The sequence below is a fragment of the Camponotus vicinus genome, unplaced genomic scaffold, assembly GCF_025532165.1.
Source record: "Camponotus vicinus isolate PSW18456_S1 unplaced genomic scaffold, iyCamVici1.0 SCAF_3, whole genome shotgun sequence".
Taxonomy (NCBI): domain Eukaryota; kingdom Metazoa; phylum Arthropoda; class Insecta; order Hymenoptera; family Formicidae; genus Camponotus; species Camponotus vicinus.
The window spans coordinates 22,306,431-22,331,411 of record NW_028141967.1 but is presented as its reverse complement, the minus strand read 5'-3'; the positions used below and the strand labels follow the sequence as shown (position 1 = coordinate 22,331,411).

The window sequence follows — 24,981 nt, the reverse complement described above, 5'->3', positions numbered from 1 at the left end:
AAGTCACGCAGAGACGCGGGAGAGCCAACGAGCCGTCCTCTTCCTTTTTTCTTCCTCTTCCTTCCCCGCCTTTCCCTCCTTCACCTTCCATTGCCATACGTCGACCTCCTCTTATCCCACACCGCGCGTTTGCGCTTCCACTTATCCTTTTCGTCCTTTCCGCTGGAACGGAGGAGGCGGTTGGGCCGTCCCGGTCTGCGTCCCTTTCGGATCATGCGGTCGCCTTTCCTTTTCTCTTTCAATGTCCTTCTCGTCCTCTCCATTTTGCCCTTTTTGCTTTTCTTCTCTCCTTCCTGTAGCCGCGACTCTTTCTACAAGGTTGCTTCTTCCGCTTTTAATTACGAGTCTGCTATATCTTGTCCATGTCGTCGTTCGTGTCGAGTTTCTACTTTTTCTTGTATACTTTATTTCATCCTATCTCGCGATCGCTCGATAAGTTTTAAATTGGATAAGCACTTCGTTTTGCTATGAACTTCCCAGTGTATTTTTAAACTTCTTCTTTGGACTTTTAATTTATTTTTTTTCAAGTTCTATCTTTTTCACGTGTATATCTACTGTACTTTTTTGGATTTCTTTTGTCAGTCTACAATTCCATTCATAAGATTTTCTCTTCATTTTCACTCGTTACAATCCTCGATTTTATGTAGAATTCTCGCGGAATTCCTTGTATCAGCATATCTGCCATTTTATACCCTTCATTTCCCTTTCATCTCACGCTGCACCTCTCGCTGTACCTCCCCAGCTTCTCGTTTCGCCTTCTCTCATCGTTTCCATCCGCCTTCTTTCCTGGTCGGGGCACAACCATTATATCCCTGGCGATACGTCTCGCTGCCCGTAGCGGCCGTGCAACGTTGCATTCCGTCGACTGCATTCCGTTCCAGACTTGCCTCGGACGAATGCATCTTTTGATAGCTGCGATTCGACGAAGGAACTTCCCCAATCTCAGAAAATCTACCCCCTCGGCGTTACTCGTCGATAATATTTTATAATCGCGGTTCCTAACCGATCGGCGTGCGTTAATAATTTTAGATTCTTCACCGCATGCTATCGGACTGTCACAATCGACGTGCAACTTGCTCGTAAATTTGTCCGGAGGGGAACACATGTTCGTAGACAGCCTATTTTTGTAACCAGGGACCTCCGATCCCCTCTGAAAAAGTGAAATCACGAGTCTGCCTCAGAGACAGACCGATCTCAACAAAGGAAGCTATTACTTAGGTTTTCCGTAATCACGATCTTCCACGATTGAACGAGGGAACTCGTAGTCATTCAGTCACGATCGTGAGATCATGTTCCCCTCTCTTTGCTATCATAAAAAATAGTAATCTTATGAATCTTGTCGTCTATGATGATGAAGAATGACTTGTAGCGAAACGTCATTTTTCAAAGACGAAAATGTCGAGAAAAGAAATTTCACACTTTTATTTTACTATCTTTCACCAATACATCTTAAAAACATTTAAATGCTTAATATATTAATTTTGATAATCTTGTAATTCTTTTCAATTTATACTTCATAGTTAATAATCTACAAGTAAGAATATTTCGAAATAAAAATTAAGATTAAAGATATTAAAAAGAAAAAGATGATTATTTTTTTCTCGCCATTCTATATTACAAAATATATCTGTTTCATCTCGTTACGGCATTACTCCGAAGTGATTTTTACATCTGTATCGTGAATGGTGCGAGTAAGCGAGGAGAAGAAGAGGGAAGAAAGAGGGTGCTCTTGGGGCGCTCAGATCGCGATTCGGGGCCTTCAGGCCCCAAGCCCCGAAGCGGACAATAGACAGACCGTTAGACGCGGTGCAGGGCAAGGTACACCGGACTGAATCTCGGCCTGGGAATTGTTGAACGAAGGGCACCTCGAGGGACCTCGACCCGAGCCGAGGGTCCCGCCGGGGCTCGGAGAAACTGGTTTACCTGCCACCTCCTTCGTCGTCCTCTCTTTTCTCCGGACGTGGCGGTTCCGTGGCGATGAAACAGCGAAGAATGCAAAGACGCAGCAACAGCAGCACGCCTCTCTTTCCAGAAGAGACAATTATCAGCTAGATATCTCTTCGTGTTAGTTTTCCACCGACTATCGAAATTCCACGAACGCAACGAAAATGATAATCGGAGAGAATTTAGATCGAAAAAAGACGGAGCTGTATACTTTTTGATTGTTGTATCTGGAAAGATTGTTGTATCTGGATTGTATGCACATTGCGATATGAATATCTTACAATTGTAATATTTTAAAGTTTTTCTCGAAAAATTTTAGTTATCTCTGCAAATGGTTTTTCAAATATGTTGATAAGCTCCAAACATGGTTCGATATATAGACGGTACATGCGTATAATATATTCCGTTTCGCTCTTGCACTCTTCGTAGAATCTAGAATTTTTGTATGGGATTTTCACGGAAGCTGCATGGTAACTGAGAACGCGTATTTAAATTGCAGCTTAAGATAGGAAGATTGTAGCATGGATTTCTTCCGATGCGATGGCTTGGCTGTAATCCTAAATGGGAATACGTACAGACGAAAGTACGTAAATATGATGTTATCTAGGAACGTTTGTGCGCCAGAATTCTTGATATCAGATGCAGCATCGTATATTTTATCGTTTAATTCCTAATTTCAGATAATCTTAAATATCTGCAAGCAGTTTTGAAATAATTTTTCAAATCATAGAATCATTTGGAATAGACGATAAAGATGTCGTTCCGGAAATTAGGTTTTTAACAGTAGAATTTCTTTTCAGAATATTTCGATAAATATGATAAAGAGGAGATAAAAAGTACGATGGAATTATTTGTTTAACAATATTTCAACAGTATTTTAAAACGATATCTTTTTATTAATGTTTATACATATAATTTGTATTCTTGTTTATATTTATATTTATATAAACTTTTTTATTAAATAATATATAAGAAAAAAATTAATTTTAAATATCAATATATATTTTCGTAAAATTTCAGGAAAATTTTTATGTATCAAAAGCTTGAAATCTGGGGCGTTCTTGATAATAGATTGCTATAGGCTTATTCAGCATATGTGGGGGAGTGCTTTCTATATCATATTCATAATAGATTGCATCAGTGAACGCTTTTTCACAAATTTGATAAGATTTATCGGCGATAGGATGTCAGCTATAAGTCGTATTCAATGATGCGTCTACGCACACAAATTTGTTTTTTATTTCATTGCGCCTTTTTTAACGAAATCAGGCTGTAAGTTTTGAATATAAAGTTTTCTCGTAAAATATGAGCGCAGCATTGTATCGCAATATGCCATCGTTTCTTGCTATCGATACGGTTGTGAGTATGAGATATAATTTCCTCAAGTTTTCTAATCAAATATCTTCTCTGCTATCTTAAAAATCATTATTTATACATATAATTTAATGTAAATTGTAATTATTATAAGAGAGAAAGAAGATCATATAGTAATTAATTCTTATATATTATTAATATTAATATATTTCTTAGTTTTAATATAATAAATAAAATATATATTATATTTAAATCATAATTTCCAAGATAATATATAAAGTATGTATAAATAATAATTATTATTACAATTTTGTCAACTATTCAATTCATAAATTCTATGTGTAATTAAGTTTAGGTAATACACAAATTATACATGTAAATATAATTATAGGTCGGTTCAATTAATCCGAATCGATCCGATTCCAAATCTATACTACTCCAGATAGAGAATGTCGTGCATTGCTAATGAGAATTAATCCAGTAATCCAGTAATTAAAATTGAAAACGAGCCATTATATCTTCTATTTATTAATATTGTAAATATGAATAATGAATTCTCATATCTGGCAGATTCTACGAATTTGTAACGAGACTAAAGGCGATGTTAATTTAATCGCTACTTATACATTCAGATTATTAAATCTCGCCAAAGAATTGAGAGATTTAATCATTTGACGGAATCGGAAAGAGGAATTGGAAACTTTGTTTTTCGAGGAACAAAAAGATTTCGCGAGCAGGATTTTCCCTTCTTTATCGAAGACGATTTTTTATCGTTTCGGATTATCCAAGGAGATAGATGTCTGTCGTTCATTTGCGCGTAAAAATTCTCCAACGGATCTCGAAATTGAACCTTATTACATTCGCGATTATAAAACCTATCCACATGACCTTTCTTGCACGCAGTTAATTATACCGGTGCGGTTCATTGCTCGCGAACAAGATCTTCACGCTTCGTTCAATTACGCTATCGTAATCTATAGGAGATAGGATTAATTGCAGCGATGAAAGTGCGAAAATTCAATATTTGAAGAATATCGCTAATCGTCGATGTAATGATACTTAATTTATTTTTTACGTAGCGAGATTGACATACGCATTGCTATTCGTGACGGAAAGAAATTAATTTTTTATCGTACATTTTACAGAATAAAATTAGGCTATTTAAAATATTCTTTAAAATATATTTAAAATATATTTAAATTAAAAAAAGAAATATTCAAATATCATGTTATGCATAATACTTTAAAATTCTTTAACTCTCATATTCTTCTGACATTTAGAGAAATTTTACGCAAAATTTTCGTTAATAATCTGTTGATTATAATTTCAACAAAGAATCCGCGGTTGAAAGGCCATGAGATGGTGTTCACGGGAGACTTTGCAAGCGCGTAAATGCATGCATGGTCGAGTACGTATAAAGAGAATGAATTAATGTCAGTAATATATGCGGTCCTGGAATTTCCGCAATGCGGCGCTCGCGTTGTTTAGGCTTGCGTGTACATCACCGCGCGTGATGCATACACACATGTGTTATAGTCGCCACACGCCACGCACGTAACACCTATCTACGCGCGGCGAAACGTGCGTGTTCTGAAAGGTACGCGAATCCAAAGCATATCTATTTCCGTGACTACCAGAGTAACCTACCAAGGCGATTCAATGACGATTTATCCGCCAATTATCCGGCAATCCGGCGTAAATCCTGAGAGTAACATGTTCATAAATAACGCTAAAATTCGCAAAAATCTTTGGTAAGATTTGTTTTTTTAATTAGACAATGTGCAGAAAAAGGAACAACAGGTGAAGTGGATGAATTTTTCCTGAAATCCACTTATAAAATGATTATTATATCGAGTTTAATGATACAACGAGATAAAGATAAGCTTCATTACTCGGTGTACACTTAATGCAACAAGCGGGCTTAAACACAGTCCGATTTAATGACAGATTTGTGACGCCTACCGGATAAGATCGCCGATGTAATGCCAAGCATAACGAGCGTGAGCTTTAAGGGGTCATTGACGGTGGGACAAAGGCCGTAATCGCGTGAAATTTTGGCACGGTATCCGGTCGAGTGTTACGAGCCACATAGACGCTTGCCAGGATTCTACAAGTGGTTGACCCTGGCCGCGAGGCGACGCGACGCGACGCGGCACGCCGGCGTCGATACGTGCGCGCGAGCGCAATATCAGAAGTATATTGACCATTCTATGAACGCTCATCAAACACATTCTCCGCGAGATATTTCATATTTTATTTATATCCTCGTATATATTTTCGACGCGCATAAATGTTTTATTATTATCGCGATTAGACGGTTGGACAATTGAATTGATCGATGCTCGTACGCGATGGTTCGACCTTGTTAGACCGATCACTCTCGAGGAACATGAAACGGAACATTCCCCTTCCCGGAAACGTGTGGTTGATCGGTTTAGATCGGAATCCCAATAGGTTTCGGATGGACCACGGCATTCCACTGGGCTGCTATCACGTCACTTCGGATGTGCGTCCGGAGTGCTCGACGATGAATTTCGTGTCATGGACGCGATGGGTGTAGCCGCAGAATGGATCAACCTGCGCGCGCTTTTGTACTTATGGAGCGAACGAAAAAAAGTGAAAAAAGAAAAAAATTTATATGTTCCCGTCTATACGTATGCTTGGATGTGTCACGTTCGTAAATCGCAGTGAATTTTTGACGGCGTCGATGATGTACGACCCCGAAGAACATACACGAGATTTGTCGGGCCTATTTCTGTAGCGAAGTAGCATAAATCGTAATTCCGTTCGCGTATTCGATATCGTTCGTATATTGTTCCCAGTACGTTTTTCAGCTCGTTTTTTTTCTACGGATTTGCAACCTTCGCTTTCTAACGTGCGATATGTAAAACGAGCGATGCGTCGATCCATCATGTGGATAACGATGCAAAATACACAATACATACGATGTTCTAAATATGTCTATTTTGAAACTTTTACTCTAATTTTATTTTCGAAACAGCTTCTGCATCGTATTGACTTTAATGATTAATTCGAGATGCGCTTTTCCCTTGGCATTTGTCATCGTGCATTAAATTAACTGCAATATAGCAAGTTTATTATAAAAAATTAAATTTCTCATAAAAATTCGTTTCGAGAGAATGTCGAATGCAAATCAGAAGTTAAGTCTTATAATATGATTAAATCATGATCTCCGGAACTCGTGGCAAACTTATGCAAGAATGAAGAGGCTATTATCATAAATAATTTCCTTTAATTAGCTCCGAGCGTGAATTGAAAATGCACGATGCACCTCAGGCGAGATGAGCAGTGAACGCAATTTTCGAATCGATGATAAATGGTCACTCGCGAAATGACGTCGATTCACGAGTCTGTTCGACGTGCACGTCGAACAGACGTATATAGCAACGTGCACGTTGCTATTGTAAAAAAGTTTAACATGGAAAGAGTAAGCACTAGTAATGACATCATCCCCGGAGACACACGTGCATCGCCCACCTGTGCTCTACCGGCAATGTGTTTACGACGCGAACGGGACTCACGCGCTCGCACTTTGCGTCTCAGTCTTGCATTAAGGCGAATTTACACATCATTCCAGATAAGATATCCGACATTTGCGTGTAACCGCGAATAGCGAGAAAAAACGAAGTGCGAGTGACACATTTCCCGACCGATAACTCGTGACACATTCTACGACGCAAAATTCACAAAATGTTAATAAATTAAAAGAAAACTTATATGTAATCATATTAACATCGAAAATAAAGAATGTCAAATATTCCACATTCAACAACAATTAAAATAAATATGTTTTCTCTAACTGATTAAGTAAACCTGATCGAAAAATCGGACTGAAGCCCATTTTGAAAATGAGCTCTTTCATTTAAGACAATCATCAAGAGTAAATTGTGTAAATTCGCACATAAACCGAGCAATTGCGTATTTATTATCGCTTATTTATCACTAACATGATATTTATATCTAGAGAGACGCGAAACGCATACATTGTGTACATAGTGTTTACAGTATGCACCTCGTTTGTACAATATTTGCACGGTGTGGCTATACATAAGCTGTGGCACGTTAATAAAATAAGAAAACAGCATCCGCGTTAGTCTCGAAATATATTTGTCGACACAATAGAGATGCTAAAGATAAATAATTTTTTACAAATTAATCTTCTCTCTTACTCGATTATTATATTATGCCAGATTCTGTATATACAACATTATGCTCGTATATCACGATATGTGATTATTTCACTTACCTTTATGCAATAACAATATCTGATGTTTTATTTTTCTTATGTTCAACAATAATAAATTATAATGCATACACACTGTATAACATATATAAAAGTTTTATATTTATATTTAATGTATTCTATGATTGAGTGCAGTGAGCTTCGAGGCACGGCAAACAAAAGTTATATAGCGTATGTATAAATAATTTTATTTTCATGTTAAATTAACTGTTATACATATTTTAACAGATTTAATACATTTATGTTTATTTATATGATACTACATTTCCTGTTTTTTGAATGAAAAGCGAGAGATTTTATCTAATATAATTGGGAGCATTAACGTGCAAAATTTATTAAATTATTTACATTTTTAATCGCGTAATGTTTTATTCTTTGCTTGATTTTGATTTCAGCGTTGTTGCAATGGAAATAATTGGTCGATAATGCGACATAGACGCGGCGCATGTAATTGGATATTAAATTGGTAACGTCACTGTCTTTCTGCGGAGCGATTCTCTTACGCCCTCGAGGGACCGAAAGTTGGATACGGTTTCCCGGACGACATAATGCAATTTTGTCCGCAGCTTTCTCACAAATACACATCGCAAATACATCCGGGATACTGCGCATCGCGACGCGACAACAGCGGTTTTGTACTCGCACGGTGAGTTCGATGCAAATAGACTGGTGAGTAAATTGAATCATTACATTTAGACAAAAGGTCTATAGATGCCTGCAAATAATTAATTTTAGCGGATAATATTGTTACGTAATAACAATCATCTTTTTTAAACGAAACAATCATTTTATCAATCATCCGCATTCTTTTAATCTCAGAGATACTCCAACGTAATGGATATAAATAGAGTAAGATTTATAAATTTTTGCTGCGATGGGGATTTTTATATAAATGATTTGGTCGAGTTATCGCGTTTATCTGTATCATAAATAATAGTTTTCGCGCGGACGGATTCGATAAACATCATTAACGTTTATACGAAACAACGTTCTCAACAAAAGAAGGTTCTATGTTCCACGTGGCCTGAGAGAAGCTTTTCTCGTAGCTTTCTCGCACGAAAGCTCTTTGAAAAATCGTCTTGCTATTTTCTCCCTTTGACCTCGCCGCGAGTTCCCATGTCTTTCATTCTTACAAGTTCGCTTTCCGTTTTGCAGTTGCTTTTCTTTAATTGTGTTTCTCATTTCACGATAACATATAGGTTTCTGAAAGAGCTCCATATTGATGTGTACTGTTTTTTTATTTTGTTAAAACTACGATATCTCATATATTCTCTACGGAAATCTTTTGAACAGACACCAAATTTGTTTCACATATTTTCTGCTTTAAAATATTTCTAAAACTGATATCAATAAACTGATATAAAGAGATAAATAAACTGATATATGTATTTTTTTCTTTGCTTGATATAAAGAGGGAAAAATAAAAAGTGATCTAAAAAAGTGACTATCTAACTTAGATTGAAAATAGTTGAATGTTGGTGTGTATTAGATCATGGTGTACACTTAACGATAATGTTAAGAAGTATGAGTTCCCAAGGGTAAAAATCTGCGCATCTAGAGAGAGGGTCAATGTCTATTTGCTATTTTCTTTCCCTTCGCGGTTCGTTTACGCGCAGCCATCAATCGTCAGGCAATGTACCCAACAAGTAAGGCCTCGAATGCGATTTGCTTTTACAAGCTTCTTCGATTACCCGCGAAGATTAAATGCCATAGTTCGCGAGAGTAATCACGGTGGAGTGCAAGAATACTGCGCCTCGCTGAGTTTCATCCTTGGAAACTTACCATTTTTAGAAACTTTAGCCGTGAGCGATGCAAGTTTTTCTTAGGTGAAAAACATGAAATTTCAATGTTTTAATTCTTTACTTCACTTTATATCAATTTACATAATAGATATTTAGTACAGTAATATAAATTGCTATTGAAATCTTTTTTTTTCTTTTTTACGAAAATTAATTGTGCCATCCGAACGGAAATATCAAAATTTTAGCTCGCGAAATTTTAGATAGATAGGATTTAAGGACATCGTTACACCTTTCGTGGCAAGATGAAGGGAATCTCGGGTGCGACCTTTATGGAATTAATTAATCAACGCTTCGCGCTAAATGTCGCTGTCCTTTACAGGACGATGACAGTTTGTTCGGTCGGTGCTCCGCAAAGTTAATTGGCTTCTATCGTGACGTAAGTAGCCATTTCCGTTATCATTAAATCGCAAATTTATCATGGTCACTGTATCATGTTATCCGCCTCGCAAGTGGGCCGCTGTTTTATTGTCGCGCCAGAAACCTCCATGTCAGCCCGAGATTTTGATGAAACTCCACGAGAGAATAATTTGATTTTAGATGGTCACGAAATTAGAGGAACTTTTTAAACACCTCCTTAAATAGACAGGGATATGTAGTTACTGCATTTTTAGACATCTCTTTAAACATACACAGAAAAAAAGTGTTAAATCAAAACTTATATACTTAAACTAACGCGTTCATTGTTTCGTATATACGCAACAATTTATAATTTTCTTAGAAGAATTTAATAATTTTAAATTTCAACAATATTATAGTCTTATTTTAATATTGTAATTGTCACCTCCAAGAATATATAATTATTTAATTCTACTTTAAGAAAATTATAATCTTTGATTTAAAAATATTATTTTTTATCTAACATTGTTTCTTTTCCATTCAAGAAAATTAAATCTTAAATCATAAGAATATATTTTTCTCGATTGAATTATATAAAATGGCTTCATTCAAGTAAGCAATTATTCAAGCAATTATATCTTTCTTTAATTAAACGCAATATAATCTCATTTTAAGATTTCCATGTTAAAACTAAATATATTTTCAAAACAAGAATATCCTTTTTTTCTGTGTACAAAATTGTGTGGTTACCGCACCGCGATATATTTAATTCTCAACTCGTAAAATATAATGTTTTAGTTTAATAAATTAATCATAAAATTTATACTTTCTGAATATATATTTACGAAAGAATCTAAGAATAAAGATTAAATATTTATGATCCTTTAAATATTTATATATATTAAATATTTATTTAATGATCCTTTAAATATTTATATATATTTAAGAAAAATAAATATTAATATTATACAAATTAAATATTCTCTTGAATATTAAAATATTCATAATAAAAGTATATTTTTTAGACATTCAGTAATAATAATACAAACCTTTATACGTTGACTTAAATTACTTAATTGGGAGATTGGTGTATTTGCAAAAAATTAAAATTATTTTCTTATGTTTTAAAAAAGAAATAAATGATTTTAAGCTATTTAAAATAATTTTTGGACATATTATATATACCTGTTTGAGGACCTAAAAATATGTTAAACATATAAAAAGTCACATGAAAATCTTTGAAACGCTTTCCTGTAAAATGATATTTTTGAACTTTTATCTATTTTTCTCGGAAACTGCTAATTTAATTATTATCATTGTTTTAATCTGTTCAAAAATATATTATGGTTCTGTTCAATTTAAAGAAATTGTAATTTAGTAAAAACTTGGAAATAATTAAAGCTGCTAAAAAATTGACTTTATTGAAATTATAATTAAAATTTAGAAGTATTTTATTCAGAAAGAAGCTGAATGGATTCATAAATTATAATTCATCTTTATGAATTTTTATAATTTAATTTTTGCGTATATGAGGCAAACATGCTCAAAAATTATTATTAACTCTTTCATATATTTCGCTCGTAAAATATAACGACAAATTCAACCATTTCATCTCAATAGTGCTGTTCTCGATATTACGAACGGCGAGTTTCTACTGTTACATTGACGCTGCGTAATGTATACACATCAGCGATGGCGAGGCGGTTAGTTAAGTTTGCCAAGCATTAATCATGCACTCGGTTAGAAAGCTCCTTTGCGTAGATTTAACCTCCGAGCTTTCTCTCGCGGTTCTCCGAGCTTTCGCTCTCGCCGATCTTTCGCAAGAAACGAGCAACGGAAAGAAAATGAAGAACGGAACGAAATGAATTGCTCTCCATTTATCCATTGTTGGATATCTTATGGCGCGCTAACAGATCCTTTCTTTAAGCTGAAACTCGCTGAAAAAAAGAATTTACGCGGAAACGAACTTTAAATTACAACAACATGAACCCAGGGCATATAAAAGCAAGTTTTTTCTTCCTGCGTTTCTGGCCGCTTTCGAGTATACACTCACTCGAGGCACTTGGCTGAACACTCGGTTGGATACTTGAGGTTCTAAAGAGAGCGAATGGTTTAAACTTTGACTACTCGTGTACAAGTAGTCTACCGTTCCACCAACGGTAGTCTACCACACCAACGGTTGTAACCGAGTGCATTAAGTTTGTTGCATTTCAACCATACGGTGGATCGAAAAAGTCGCAAACGATTCGATTAAACGAAAATCCTTTATGACAAATTCACGGAGTCAATCATCATTACTTCATAACAGTATTCGAGTTTTATTTTTCGGTCAATAGAAATAATATACAAATAATATATAATTTCAATAATTGTGCTAATGAAATAATGTAGAGTATATTGTTTATAACATTATTTATAATTTAAATTTGTATTTTTCGAATATCGTTTAAATCTTTTTTATAAACCATTATCTTTTTCTAATAAGATATAAACGAGATATCTCTAGAAAAAAATTAATTTGATTAAAACATAAAATAGCGCATCTTCAAGATTACTATAGAGAAATTCTTTTTATAATTTTGTCGTTTATTTTCGACGAAGCTCTCGCAAATACGGTTCGTTTCACAGAAAAAAACGCAATGAGATTATTTGCGTATTCGCGCAATGTCTTATATCCTTTTTCCTCAGGTCGATAACCGCACTAGCGATTTAAATTGAGCCGTCGAACGATCGAGTTAATGGAGAACGGAGATTGGGCCAAAATGGGCATATCGGTACGACACGGAAGAAGCGTAATTGAATGCAACCAAAGTGGCTTACTTGCAAGACGATCTATAAATACATGAGCGGCCACTGGTTCTCTGCTTCTCTCTTTCTCTCTTTCTCTCTCATGTTTAAGCTTTGCTTTATTAATTCAAGTTTCCTCATGCCTTTGCGCCTCGCGTTTCGTGCCGCTTTACCGTGACCAACTATCGCAATTCCAGAGATCCGTAGTCAATTGTAAGTGAACTTTGTGTCGTGCGAATCGAATCATCTAATTTAAAAAATGTAGAAATAATATTATATATAAAATACTATTTTAATATAAATGCCTGGAAGATTTAAATCATCGTGTTTGAAAAAATCTAAGTTGGATAAATAAGATTTGTGTTTTCTATTATAATTGAATCCTGTTTATTATTTGTAAAAAGTACTGAATGACCAAAAGAAAACGCAATGAATATATATTATTTATAAAATTAGAAATTTATTTGTAGTAGTAAATTGACAATTTTGATTGCAATCCGTGTATTCGTTAAATAACAATGTCTCTTCGAATAATTATTTAATAATAAGAAAACATTTTGTATGTCGATGATTTTCTACGAGTTAGCATAATTTTAACGCGTTTTCCATGTGTTCTATCATCGAGATAGAATGTTGGCTCATAAGTGAAGTAACATACTGTCAGTGCACTAAATTTCCTCGAATGTACCCATGTTATCCGAATGACAGAGACGAATAAGCGTCTGGCAAAATTATGTGAAAAGCATCTACAGCGATTCTAGCAAAAATTGTCTGAGAAGGTAAAGAGCGAAGACATTACCGCTGAACGAATTTTTTCTCGTCTCTCCATCTTCACGTCTTGAGAGATTTTCAAACTTTTTTCGGTAAATCTTCCTCGAGCATTACGGTAAACTTGATTAGAAAATCGCTTCAAATTATTGTTAATGATATTTTTTTTGATTGTTCGATTTAAAATTAAATACGTTAAAAATAGCAAACATAATCTTTTAAAAAATCAAAAAAATTTGTTTGAAGCTTGTATGGCTACCGCGATATTTCAAGATGTCTCTTAGGTGCAGAAACCGATATAGGTGTGCGGCCGATATATGGTCGCCTAAGCGATAACCTAGATTCGTCGACGCATAAAATAGAATGCGATCGAAAGTTGAAAGAGGAGAAGATACATATAGGAGAGAAGCAAAGAAGAGGGGGGAGAGGAGGGGGAGATCTCACCTTCCGTGGAACGCATCGACACCTATTACACGTACGTAGATATCGACGAGGTGTCGCGTTTCGTCGAGATAGCACTTTTACGTCGTCGTCGGCACCTTATCACGTATCTTTCTCAACGAGAGATGCTTCCCGAATAAACCATAACGTATAACAGTCAAGCTTTCAGTCCCCTCTTATAAAACAAAAGGTAGCCACGCCAAAGCATTGGATCTGTCAAATCGCAAAAGTCAATGATCTCGAAAATTGATGATTATCGTCAAGATATATCTCGCCGTTCTGAGAATTCGAAGAGGAAGCTCTGTCGGGTTCTCACGAGAGACGGATTTATGGAAAATACTTACCTATCGTGAGAGATTCTGATTCTCGTAAAAGAGTGAAAGTATGTGGATCTTGAAGAGGATCTCTTCGTAGAAACCATACAATTCTCATAATCGGTCTAAGTGTATATACACCATCATCGATGATGAAAATATCTATTAATATCTCAATCAATTTATACAAGTAGCATGTTTGCTAAGCTCGATAATTTTGAAACACAGAAGCACAGATAAATTGGATTTACGACGATATTACAAAATATATTTCTAAGCGGAGTAAAAACAAAGTTTGCGTCGCATTCTTCTCAAGATCAATATTTGCAACTTAACGCGCTTTCGAAATCGTCGATTCAATTCTAATTAAATATGTCGTCATCTCCGATCGCGATAAGCTCGCTTGTTGAAACAATTTCAGCCGTGAGGTCGACAGCGGATTAGCGACTCATCGAGAGCGCAATTACGGAGCGGGCGGTCTCCTTTCTCGGGGGATTCTCTCGAGTTTGCGGTGCGAGCGGGCGAGAAACACACGGCGAAATCTTATTACGCCGCTCCGTAATCGGGAGGCTAGGAGCGTAACCTCGAGGAGAAAAGACGAGGAATTGCGCCGCCGACGACCGCGGTCATATGATTCATCCGACTTTCATGAGAAAATGCAATTTTTACCTGCGGCGCTACTTCTTATAGCGCTACGTTAGTCTTGGCCACCTTTCTTGTCCCGGTAGACATTGACTGAGACAAAGGCAACCGACTCGCTCCCGGGCATATTAGCAAATTAAATTGCGTATTGAAATTAGTTTCACAACTATTTAACATATTCGTGGGAACTAAATATGTAATGCAGCTCGCGAGCATCATAGTTCAAGATGGAAAATTAGTTCTTGGATTAATTTCACGTGGATTTTAAAAGACAGTATGAATTCGTTTCTTGTTGAAATAGGTGAGATGTTCTTTAAAGAGCATCCATTTATGATTTTCGTTAGAAAAAAAACTCGACTGCGAATTTATCAAGAAATCTGCATTCGATGAAAAATGCGCGATATCCTGCGCGCGTAAAACATTTCTCTCGGAATTCATCCTCGGAAAAATTTATGACTTTAAATCGTAAATCAAGATTCTTTCGACGCGACAATTCCGAAACGCTTTTATTGCTTTTACAAAGGTGTTCAAAGTGAATAATACGGTGGAGATATTACGAGATATAAATTCTGACAAGGGACGCGATAAACTCGATATTAACAAATCGAGAAGATGTATATTTAATAATCGCGAGATGCGTTTTAAAATTTTATTATCTCGTCAGATTTTTTTAATTTAAAATAATGATATTACATTCTTAATTTAATAATTTTATAGTACGTGTATGCATTATATAAAACTATTTTTAGATCGCGGAACACAATATGCTGCAAAATTTACTCCTTACAATCTTCCGTTTCTTCTTTTGCGCGGCTATATATTAACAAGCTATCCGGCTCGAGTTAAAGACTTCTTTACGAGAGGATCGTTACGGCCGCGAGAATATCTGACGGTAAAAAGGCAGGTCTGGCTGTGTACTTTCGTGGGAAAAGCGCAACCGTCTCTTCACAACCGCGTCATCCATATCGAGATCGGTACAGCACGATTACACGAAGACAAAGCGAGCTTTGTCTTTGAATCAAAAGCGTCTTGTCGGCGTTCTCGTTTTAACAAATACGCGTCTTCCCTCTTTCTATTAACATTTTTCAGGAAACGTCCATCGATGTGCTCGCTCCGAGAAAGTTTTGATTAATCACCGTGACGCTCGCGGGCATTTTGAATAATCGGTATTATTGCATCATTAATTATTATTTTCGTGTGCATTTCGATCACGCGATACTACGATAGAATTTCTGTTCGTAATTCGTTAATTAATTTAAAAGAAACATTTTAATTTTATACGCTTTTACTTTTATTATACAATTTCAATTTTATACAATTTTATATGCGGATTGGAAAATATCCGAGTTAAGTTCCGTCCTCTCTCTCTTTTATCAGCTGTAAAGATATTTACATGCACTGCGATATAAATCAAGTTTTTAAAGTAGAATATCGAAAGTTGTCTCATCCTGCTATGTTTTTCGTGGGATGATAAAAAAATTAACATAACAAGATAGTTTTTCGGCGCGATTTCTGTAAAGTATTTCTATTCGAGACTGGAGTACATAAATGAGCCTGTTATTTTAACAATCGAAACTTCCAGTTCCACGAGGAAAATCAACAAAGCGTTCGTCAAAGTACGAATCGCGTATTTTCAGAGCACTCGACGGTAGAGATAAGCGGACGGGATAATGCAGTCGGCGCACGAGCGTTTTATCCGTCGAAAGTGTGCGATGGAAATCTGCGCTTTGTGTAACGCTTGGCGATCATGGTTACAGAACCAGCGTTCTGCGCTCTCGCACAAACAGAACTTCGTAGTCTTCGTAAGGCTGACTTTCTCCTCCGTTGTACATTACGCAACCACTTACTCGGCATCTTTGGGTCGCGAGCGCAGATAGAGAGAACACAAGCAGGAAAGCAGCGCTGAGATTGATGGTCAGTTGTCCTCGCAAAAACGAGTAATACATGAAATATATCGTTTAATTTATTTTTAATTTTCTTGAAATCGTGAATTTAAAATGAAAATTTCATATTAAATTATTTCTTTCTATTTATTAAAACTGGGATAAAAACATATGATATTGAATCCACAATTCGGAGTAGCTCCGAAAATCCTCACTTGCTAGTGGATTTAAAAATTTATATGTCCTTTGTATCTTTATACATTCATATTTTTAATGGAAACATTAATGTCAATTTTTTGTAAGTACCCATTATTTCTCGTGGTTAATCATTTTATCATTAATTACAAATTGCATATCCTTCTTCATGCTCGAAAAAAATCGTAACAAATAACAACGATTCATTATGTGAAGCTAGTTGTGATGAAATATCTTCTTTTCTTAGAGTAGCATTTTTCTTCGTACATTTTTAGCTCTTTAGCCATATGTTGATTGGTGTGCTTCTATTCGCGACTTCGTAACTCCGGTTTGCCGACAGCGCGAGCGCGATTTAATTAATTCAGGGAAATTACGACGGGCAGTCATTCACTTGGTTAAACGTGACTTTCCAACGTGTCGTATGCAGAAGCGAATCCACCGTACTTCCGCTTCTCGTACGGGGCAAGCTCAAACTTGTAAACACACCGCAGACCGAAATAGGGTTCTCATATTAATAGCTCGGCCGAAGTGCATCTGGTTACACGACGAGATACCCGCAAAGATGAAGGGTCAGGCAGAGAAGTATATCGGAGATGACTGGATACGTGGGTAAGAAAACGGTACGGAGGAATGTAATATTTACTAAAAGTTTCGAATGAGTCAGTTTCCAAAAATAGTTTCGAATGAGTCAGTTTCCATAAATTTTTCTTCCCTTTTGAAAGAGAGATCGGAACTTTTTATATTGAATTATTTACTTCGAAAACCGATCCTTTATAATATTTCGTGATCTTTTAGTGATTTTACACGTTTTCCTATATATTTTGGACGTTTGTAAAGGAATCTAATTTTTATAAGTTGATGTTAAGATTTAATTAACGAATATATGTACAATAATGACATATTATATATAAATATATATGTGATGCATGTTGCAACAATTTATGTAATTTAAACTTAAGTAAATTAGAAATAAATTTATAAATTTGAATATTTATATTTATATTACATATAAACTTTTTTTTAAAAATTTTCGCTAAAAAGAAATTAACTTGAAATTTATTAAGAAATCTGATGTTCTAAAAGGTTTTGATATAATTGGAAACTTTAATACACATATAATATACATTATAATATATTGCTACATTTTAAAATATCAATTTTTTTTTTAAATACCGATTAATTATCCTTTCGCAAAGATACAATCGGTGAAAATTGACAAAAATTTTATCAGATAATAAAAATAAATTTAAAATTAGCAAAAATATACGATAATATGACATGTAAATCTTGAACAAATATAAATACCTTGGATCAGCCATGCGACGACGCGTTTCCGTCACATTCGCCACGTGACACAAGACTGTAAATCACCGTGACTGGATCGAAAATCTCTTTCGCTCGTCAAGTATCGCTTCAGATCTCCGATAACGCTTATCGCTACAAAGTGGAAAACACTCGTTAACAATAATAGAACAATAACACTAAACTGACCGATATATACCGAGCTCCCTCGCACTTCCGGTTTATCGAAGCGCGCGCGATTACGCGAGGATATCGCGGATGTGGCGCGCTCGTGCAACTTCGCTCTTCGGAGTCGGGGTCTCAGTCACCGGGACTTGGGTCGACGAGGATACCGCGACGACGACGACGACGCCGACGACGACGTTGACGGCGCTGACGCCAGTCGACGAAGCAGTCGACGAGGCGATGGATACGAGGCGGGGATGCGGAACCCCGTAGGGAGGGGGGTAGCAATGGCGGTGCGGAGGTGAGGGTGAGATGAAGTGAGGCGAACCTGGGCGCAGGTTCGTACGTCCTCGCGATATTTACCGCTCGTGCGAACAGGGATTTCGCTTCGGGGATTTCTTCGATCCATTCTGCGTGAAATCATTATTAAACAAGCGCGACTCGAATTCATTTTTGATTACCGCGAATCCCGCAGCTTTCTTAATCCGCACCCGTCTCAATTTCCCAAAGGACATTGTCGCGATTGTTGAGAACGACGGAAATTTTTATAACTTGTTCACGATTTACACGGTTTTTTTTCTTCAAATATGATTGTCTTCGTAGAAATCGGTGAAATTTATTATAAGATTCATTATATTGAGAAATTAAAACTGAAGATGTATTTGTCCTGTCTTACAGCTGAAACTAATATTTTCAAATTGTAAAAGGTACTATAACTCTTGAAAGATACTAGAGGTAGATCGTTTAAAATTTTTTAAAGGTAAAACGTGAGCGTGTAAAATAACTAATAATTCTCGATTTGTAACGTTTCGGAAAATTTTTGTCTCGTGTGAAAAATGAACTGTTCCTTCGCTTATGCACTATGGAGTCTCGAAGCTTAGAAAATACCAGGCTTGCCATTTATTTCGCTCGCTTTGTTTCGAGTCGCTCGTTTCGAAAGCACTATACAACAATAGCCTAGTCGGAGTCAGCTGGTTGCACTTCCGAGAAAGAATTTCCGCCGACACTGGTTCGCGCCGATTCATTTTCCTGACGCTAATTCTGTTTGAATGTAAATAATTGTTCTCCCCCGACGGGTTAGTAAATAGAGTATGTGGAGTTCCTTAATATAAATGACTTTCTTAATTTATTGTCCATCGTATATATACACACAATATTTATGGGCAACGAAAATAATTTTAATTAATAACCAGCACGCGACAGTATTCTTGGCGTGTTGCCGGAAAAATTACAGAATTTTATTGCACTGCAAAATGAGAAATAGTTGCGTTAAATCGCCAAGAAATGAGAGATAGATGCGCTGAATTGCCAAGTAACTTTTTCGCGAAATGAAAATTTTTCAAATTCGTTTCATTGTATGTTATCTGCATAAATTGCTGCAATTTTTATTTATTCGGTCATTTAAGTTTTTTTCAATTTATGCGTAAAAATGACATATTATCTTACTGACAAGAAGAAGACAAATTGCTCTCTATAACTAAATAAAATTCCCCTTCTAAAAACTTCTTTATAGATTTTTAATCAATTTTACTACATGCATTTTAATTTACTATTTTAAGAATATCGTATCTCAAATGCAATAATCAATTTGTTGCGAAAAATTGCGATATCGCGTGATGCGCATATAACATGTATAACATTTATTATATGCAAGTAAGATGGAAAAAGAAACTACTCAATGATAATTTAATCTTTTTAAAGACATCAGATAATTTAATCTTTTTAAAGACATCAGATTTTTTTAAGAATTATTTTTAATGATTGTTTTCGAAAATTGTTTTAACACAATTAATCGAAGAATTCACTCGAAACAATCACGAAGATAGCGACACAATATTAAATCAATGAAATGGATAGGACCTCGTTATTTTTTTAAAAATAATTTCTCGTTTCCAACGTATAACATCACGCGTAACATCATGTGCTATTGGTTTCTCGTTCTCTCTCTCTATTCCGCATTTATTATAATGTTTATTTAAAGCGCACATGGAGTACCCTTAAGTTCCATCTGCTTCGTGAATTATGAACTGAGTTTTAATCGAACTCGCAGCCAAACTCGCCAAAGTTCGATACTAATGCATACAAATGCTGCATTTGGTCTTGTAATTTGATTACAGACAGCGCTTCCTCTATATTCGATTATATGCTCCGCTTATTGACTTTTGTATTATCGCGCTTAACGCGTCTATGTGTTAGACGCGTGTTAATACGGATCATTGTGGATTTAGAGCGAAAATTAACGCGTTATTATTCTCCCTGTTTATTCCACCGTGATTGTTTTTTTTTTTTTTTGAGAAAATTATAAACTAGTTTACATTTCCATATTCGATTTACATTTCGCAATCATTCGTTGAGAAATTACAGAGGATTATAAATTACCCGGCAACATGATGACGTCTAAACATGTCTTAATAACATTTTAATGACGTATAATACGTCATTAATTTAAAGCATATTAGTATTAATTCAAAGCATATTAGTATTAATTTTTAACTAATATTAATTTTGATCGCAATGAAAATGCCAAATGACTTTTTGGTTTCTCGAACATGTTTGCTGAGTAAATTATCTTCAATAAAAGTGAACGTTAAAATTATTTAGTAATTTATGGGCAGACTCTTCATTGTTTGCGTAGATATAATGAATATATATAATTTTATGTAGAAATATCTTCTCTTTTTTCTTTTTGCTTTAGTAGCGTACCGAATTTTATTGATTTCCATAGAACTTCACCAGTTTATGCAAACAAGTTACAAACCGGTTTTGTCATTAAAATATCAATTTTTCACCCTCGATCTAATAAAACTATTATATATATCCATTGTATAATATAATGTCGTGAAATAAGGCAAATATACAGATTTTTCTGATAACAAGGTTCTCTCTCTCTCACATCTCATCGCTTGTAAATGATGATCCTTAAATGAGACTACCGGCCTTTATCGAGTGCATGACATTCGTACGAGTGTATCTGAGCGCTTTGTTCTCCGGCAATTTAGCTCCATGCAGTCTGGTCTTTCTAGAGCGCTTGCGCCCCTTTGGTCTCGCGGATGGCGGCGATGGTGGGGCTGGTTTTCGGAGGGTGGATAGCGAATATTGACGTGTCGCAGGCGAGCCAGGGGTTAGCAGGTGGCAGGAGCTTTAGCGAGGCCAAGGGCTCCTGGGGGCAAACGAGGGGTGGAAACAAACTCGAGAGGATGCAGCGTTTACTATCGCGTTGTAGGGGTGGACCCCTCTTTCATGAGACGGCAGTTGTCGAGAAATATCTTGGATCGATCTTGTTTTGCGCATTACGCTAATTTCTAATTCGCGATTTGTTTAGAAAAAGAAAGAGATAACAAATTATATCAACTTTCTCACAGTTTTATCAACTTTGCTTGCACTCTTTCTTTTTTAATTATATTGTAAATGTTTTATTATATTATATTTGTACGTGTAAAATACATACATTTGGGATAACATTGATATTGTATCGATCAACATAATGAATTGTTAATTTTTATATAAAGAGTTAAAATTTGAAATGTTTTTTTATACTGGAATACGTTGCTGTTACATCATAATTTTTCTTCTTAGGAGAGTTATTTATTTGACGAATACGATCGTTGCGTGGCGAATTTCTATTTTTATTTGTAATCGATATGTTTACTGTTTGCGATAATCAAGTTTCGTTTGCAAAAACTCGGGCAGCATGTATTCATCGGTGAATTTAAATTAGTGAATGGAAACTTCGTCAAAATATGCCTCAAAATTATAATAAAGGAAAAACAAACGTTAATGAATTATTTAAAATTCTAAATAAAATTTACATTACGCTTTTGAAAGAATTCATGATATTACTGACGTGAATCATTTTCTAGATGTCTCTAATTAAGTGAAGAAAACTTTTTTATTTGTGCAACGAAACTATATTATGTGAAATATCAAATTACAAATAGCACATGAATCGTTTGAAAATATCTCGTTAGCAAACAGTCTATATTGAATTTCCAATTATAAACGTTTGTTTTGCGTGCACGATACGTGTTTGCTTATATCATTGCATTTAATCATATTATTTTGCCGATTCTTACAAGAATATACAAATGAATTAGACTTATATGCTATGACAGATGTTATCATAATATCAACTTACGAGATAGCATATCGCTATCATAATTTATCAGAAATAATATTGCTTTTCAGAGATTTTATCTCTGAATAATATATATATTTTATAGTATTCACAATGCGTGAATGTAGTTTGATACTCCAGAGTAATTATATATATATATTATATATATTATATATATATATATATATATATATATATATGTAAATTTTATATAGTGGAATTTTATATAGTTTCTTGAAAAGGATATACCTTATAATTATTATAATTATCTTATTTCAAGAATCATCATGAAAATTGAAAACTTCCCAAGTTTTCAATTCCTATTCCAAGCTTCCATGCATTCTTTTTGATAGACACCTCAACATTTATACGCATTTCAATTCGTCGCGATGTTTCATGTTTTTACGCCGCTTTTGTTCAGAATATCTCCCGGATCGTTAGTAATCATCTTGTGCAGCAGAATTTGTTTTTTCTAAAAAAAAAAAAAATGTTTCTATGATAAAAAAAGATGTGTTTTCTTAGGACTAATTTGTACTGACTATGGCGATCCTTGTATATGAAAGCGATCTTTTAGGTGGTTAGCATGAACCCAACGCTCATGTTTCCCCGAAAATTCTCATAACAAGCTGTCATTTGCAGGCCTCTGTGTAGAGAGAACATAGAAGGAAACGTGCAATACGCGTACAATTCCACAGAGCCGAACAGCCGTGACAAATGCAACTCCCCTCTGTTCGAGTCCTTGAAGCACCCTAATCGTGCCCGCTTCTGTGTCGATTCCCTCGATTGCTATATTCCCGCCATTCGTTGTCGCAGATCGATCATTTTCTTGTCGGATAATTGATTCTTGTGTAGCAAAGTTCGCAAAATACATTTAGTTATGGAATATCGCTATTAATAATATCATATAGGTGTTACGATATCAAAATGCTAGAATATTTGACGATAATGCAATTTTTACAATATAGACAAAGTAAAGTAATTTAGTGATATTTCTTATTCTTTACAAATTTAAGGAATTAGGATATTTTATTTTATATATTATCAAATAAAAATATTATATATTATCGAATAAAAATAAATTTTATATATATGTACACATATATAAAACACTAAATGTATTATTCTTGTTTATGAAAAATCAAGTTTCGCTTGTACAATTTTTAGTCTACTGTGGAAATAAAAAAATTTTTTTTTAATAAAATTTTTTTAAATAAAGAGATTATTTGATGAACGAAAATAATAAATAAGATTTATAAATATATAGTTATGTTTCTTTTTTAAATAAATATTACAAATTTTAAAATGACCATTTTTTATAAGAATATTTTGCAATTATTAAATTAAAACTACAGAATACACATAATATCATATACATTTACAATATGCAATCACATACATATGTAAATAATATCAAAAAACATATAGAAAATATATTTGAAAATATATCTGAATAACACGAGAGGTATAGCGTGGAAACGCACAAGTTGTTGCCGAAGTTAGTTCTGGAATCTTACTAACAGGCCAACCGTTTCAGCGAAGAGGAACTGTTGTACATCGTACGCTCTCTTGTAGCAACTTCGTGAAACTTAGTAGAGAAATTTGGATTGGCTAGAGACTCATTGAGATATTATTATTAAATTTATTATAACAGTAAGGAATGTCTTATTTTATTCTATTCGATCGTAGCTAAATGTTTGATGAAAAATGTAAGAAAGATCTCGTTTTCCTGAAAAATTACGGCATTATATGTATAAAAAACTGACTTTAAATTCCGATAGTTTTTTGTGACGCCTTGTACTTGTATTAGTAAAGTTCGTTGCTCTCTCACTCGTTTTCCTGACCTACAATATACTACGATCTCTTACGCTACGACCTGTAATTAACGTCGATCTTGCGGGGGCAATTCCGCCTATCATTTGTATAGTAAGCAATTAATTGAAGGAGCGAAGGAAGTAAGGACTTTTTTATCTAACGATATTACATCCTTAAACTGTTAATGTATTAGATAGTATGACGCATAGGGAGGAAAGATCTCTTCTTCAAATTCTTCAAAATCATGATAAAAATATAATAATTCGAAGAAACGTACACAGATTTCTATACTTTAATTTGCCAAGCTCTTTTTGTCCTGTTATTCGATGAATCTTGTCTCGGATTTTTCTTCCTTTTCTGCATCGGCTTTTCCATCGTACCCATATCTCGTCTATCTCGCGGAAAAAGAGAAGACGAATGTCTAATGGATTTAGCTCCCTACGGAGACCGATGGAGTTGGTTTGAAAGGAAAGGTAGATTCTCTTTAGTGCTCGCATCGCTCGTGCCCGGTAAGATTCGATGTGTGAAAGGGGAGTATAAGGAAAATCGTGGGAAATGCATCACGTCTGGAAGTTATTCGCGCGACATGATGATAGAACGTTCCACAGAATTTGGTAACAGCTATTCCTTGCGACTTGTTGCTCACACATGATACGTGATTGAAATCGAGAATTCTGATATGTACAAATTAGAGGTGTGTAAGAATAATAATTTCTTATAAATCGATGGTTATTTGTAAAATTAAAATCTCTTGCTCACACATATACATATATGTGCGCGCAAGATTTTTTCTTGAGATATATGTTAAATTATAAATATCATATGTGTTCTTTACAACTTTTTACAAATAAATTTGACGTTGAAAAATATATCTGCAGTCTTGTTTAATAAAAAAACG

The 24,981-nt window shown here is 34.9% G+C and overlaps 1 protein-coding gene across 2 annotated transcripts in view; it reads left to right on the top strand.

Moving 5' to 3' along the window:
- LOC145968767 (pfs47 receptor-like) overlaps positions 1-24,981 on the top strand; it is a 70,897-nt gene that overhangs the window by 7,001 nt on the left and 38,915 nt on the right. For both annotated transcript variants that reach the window (XM_083094532.1, XM_083094531.1), the window contains exon 4: positions 7,918-8,168. The gene's annotated coding sequence lies outside the window, so the exon portion shown is untranslated. The remainder of the gene's footprint in view (positions 1-7,917; positions 8,169-24,981) is intronic.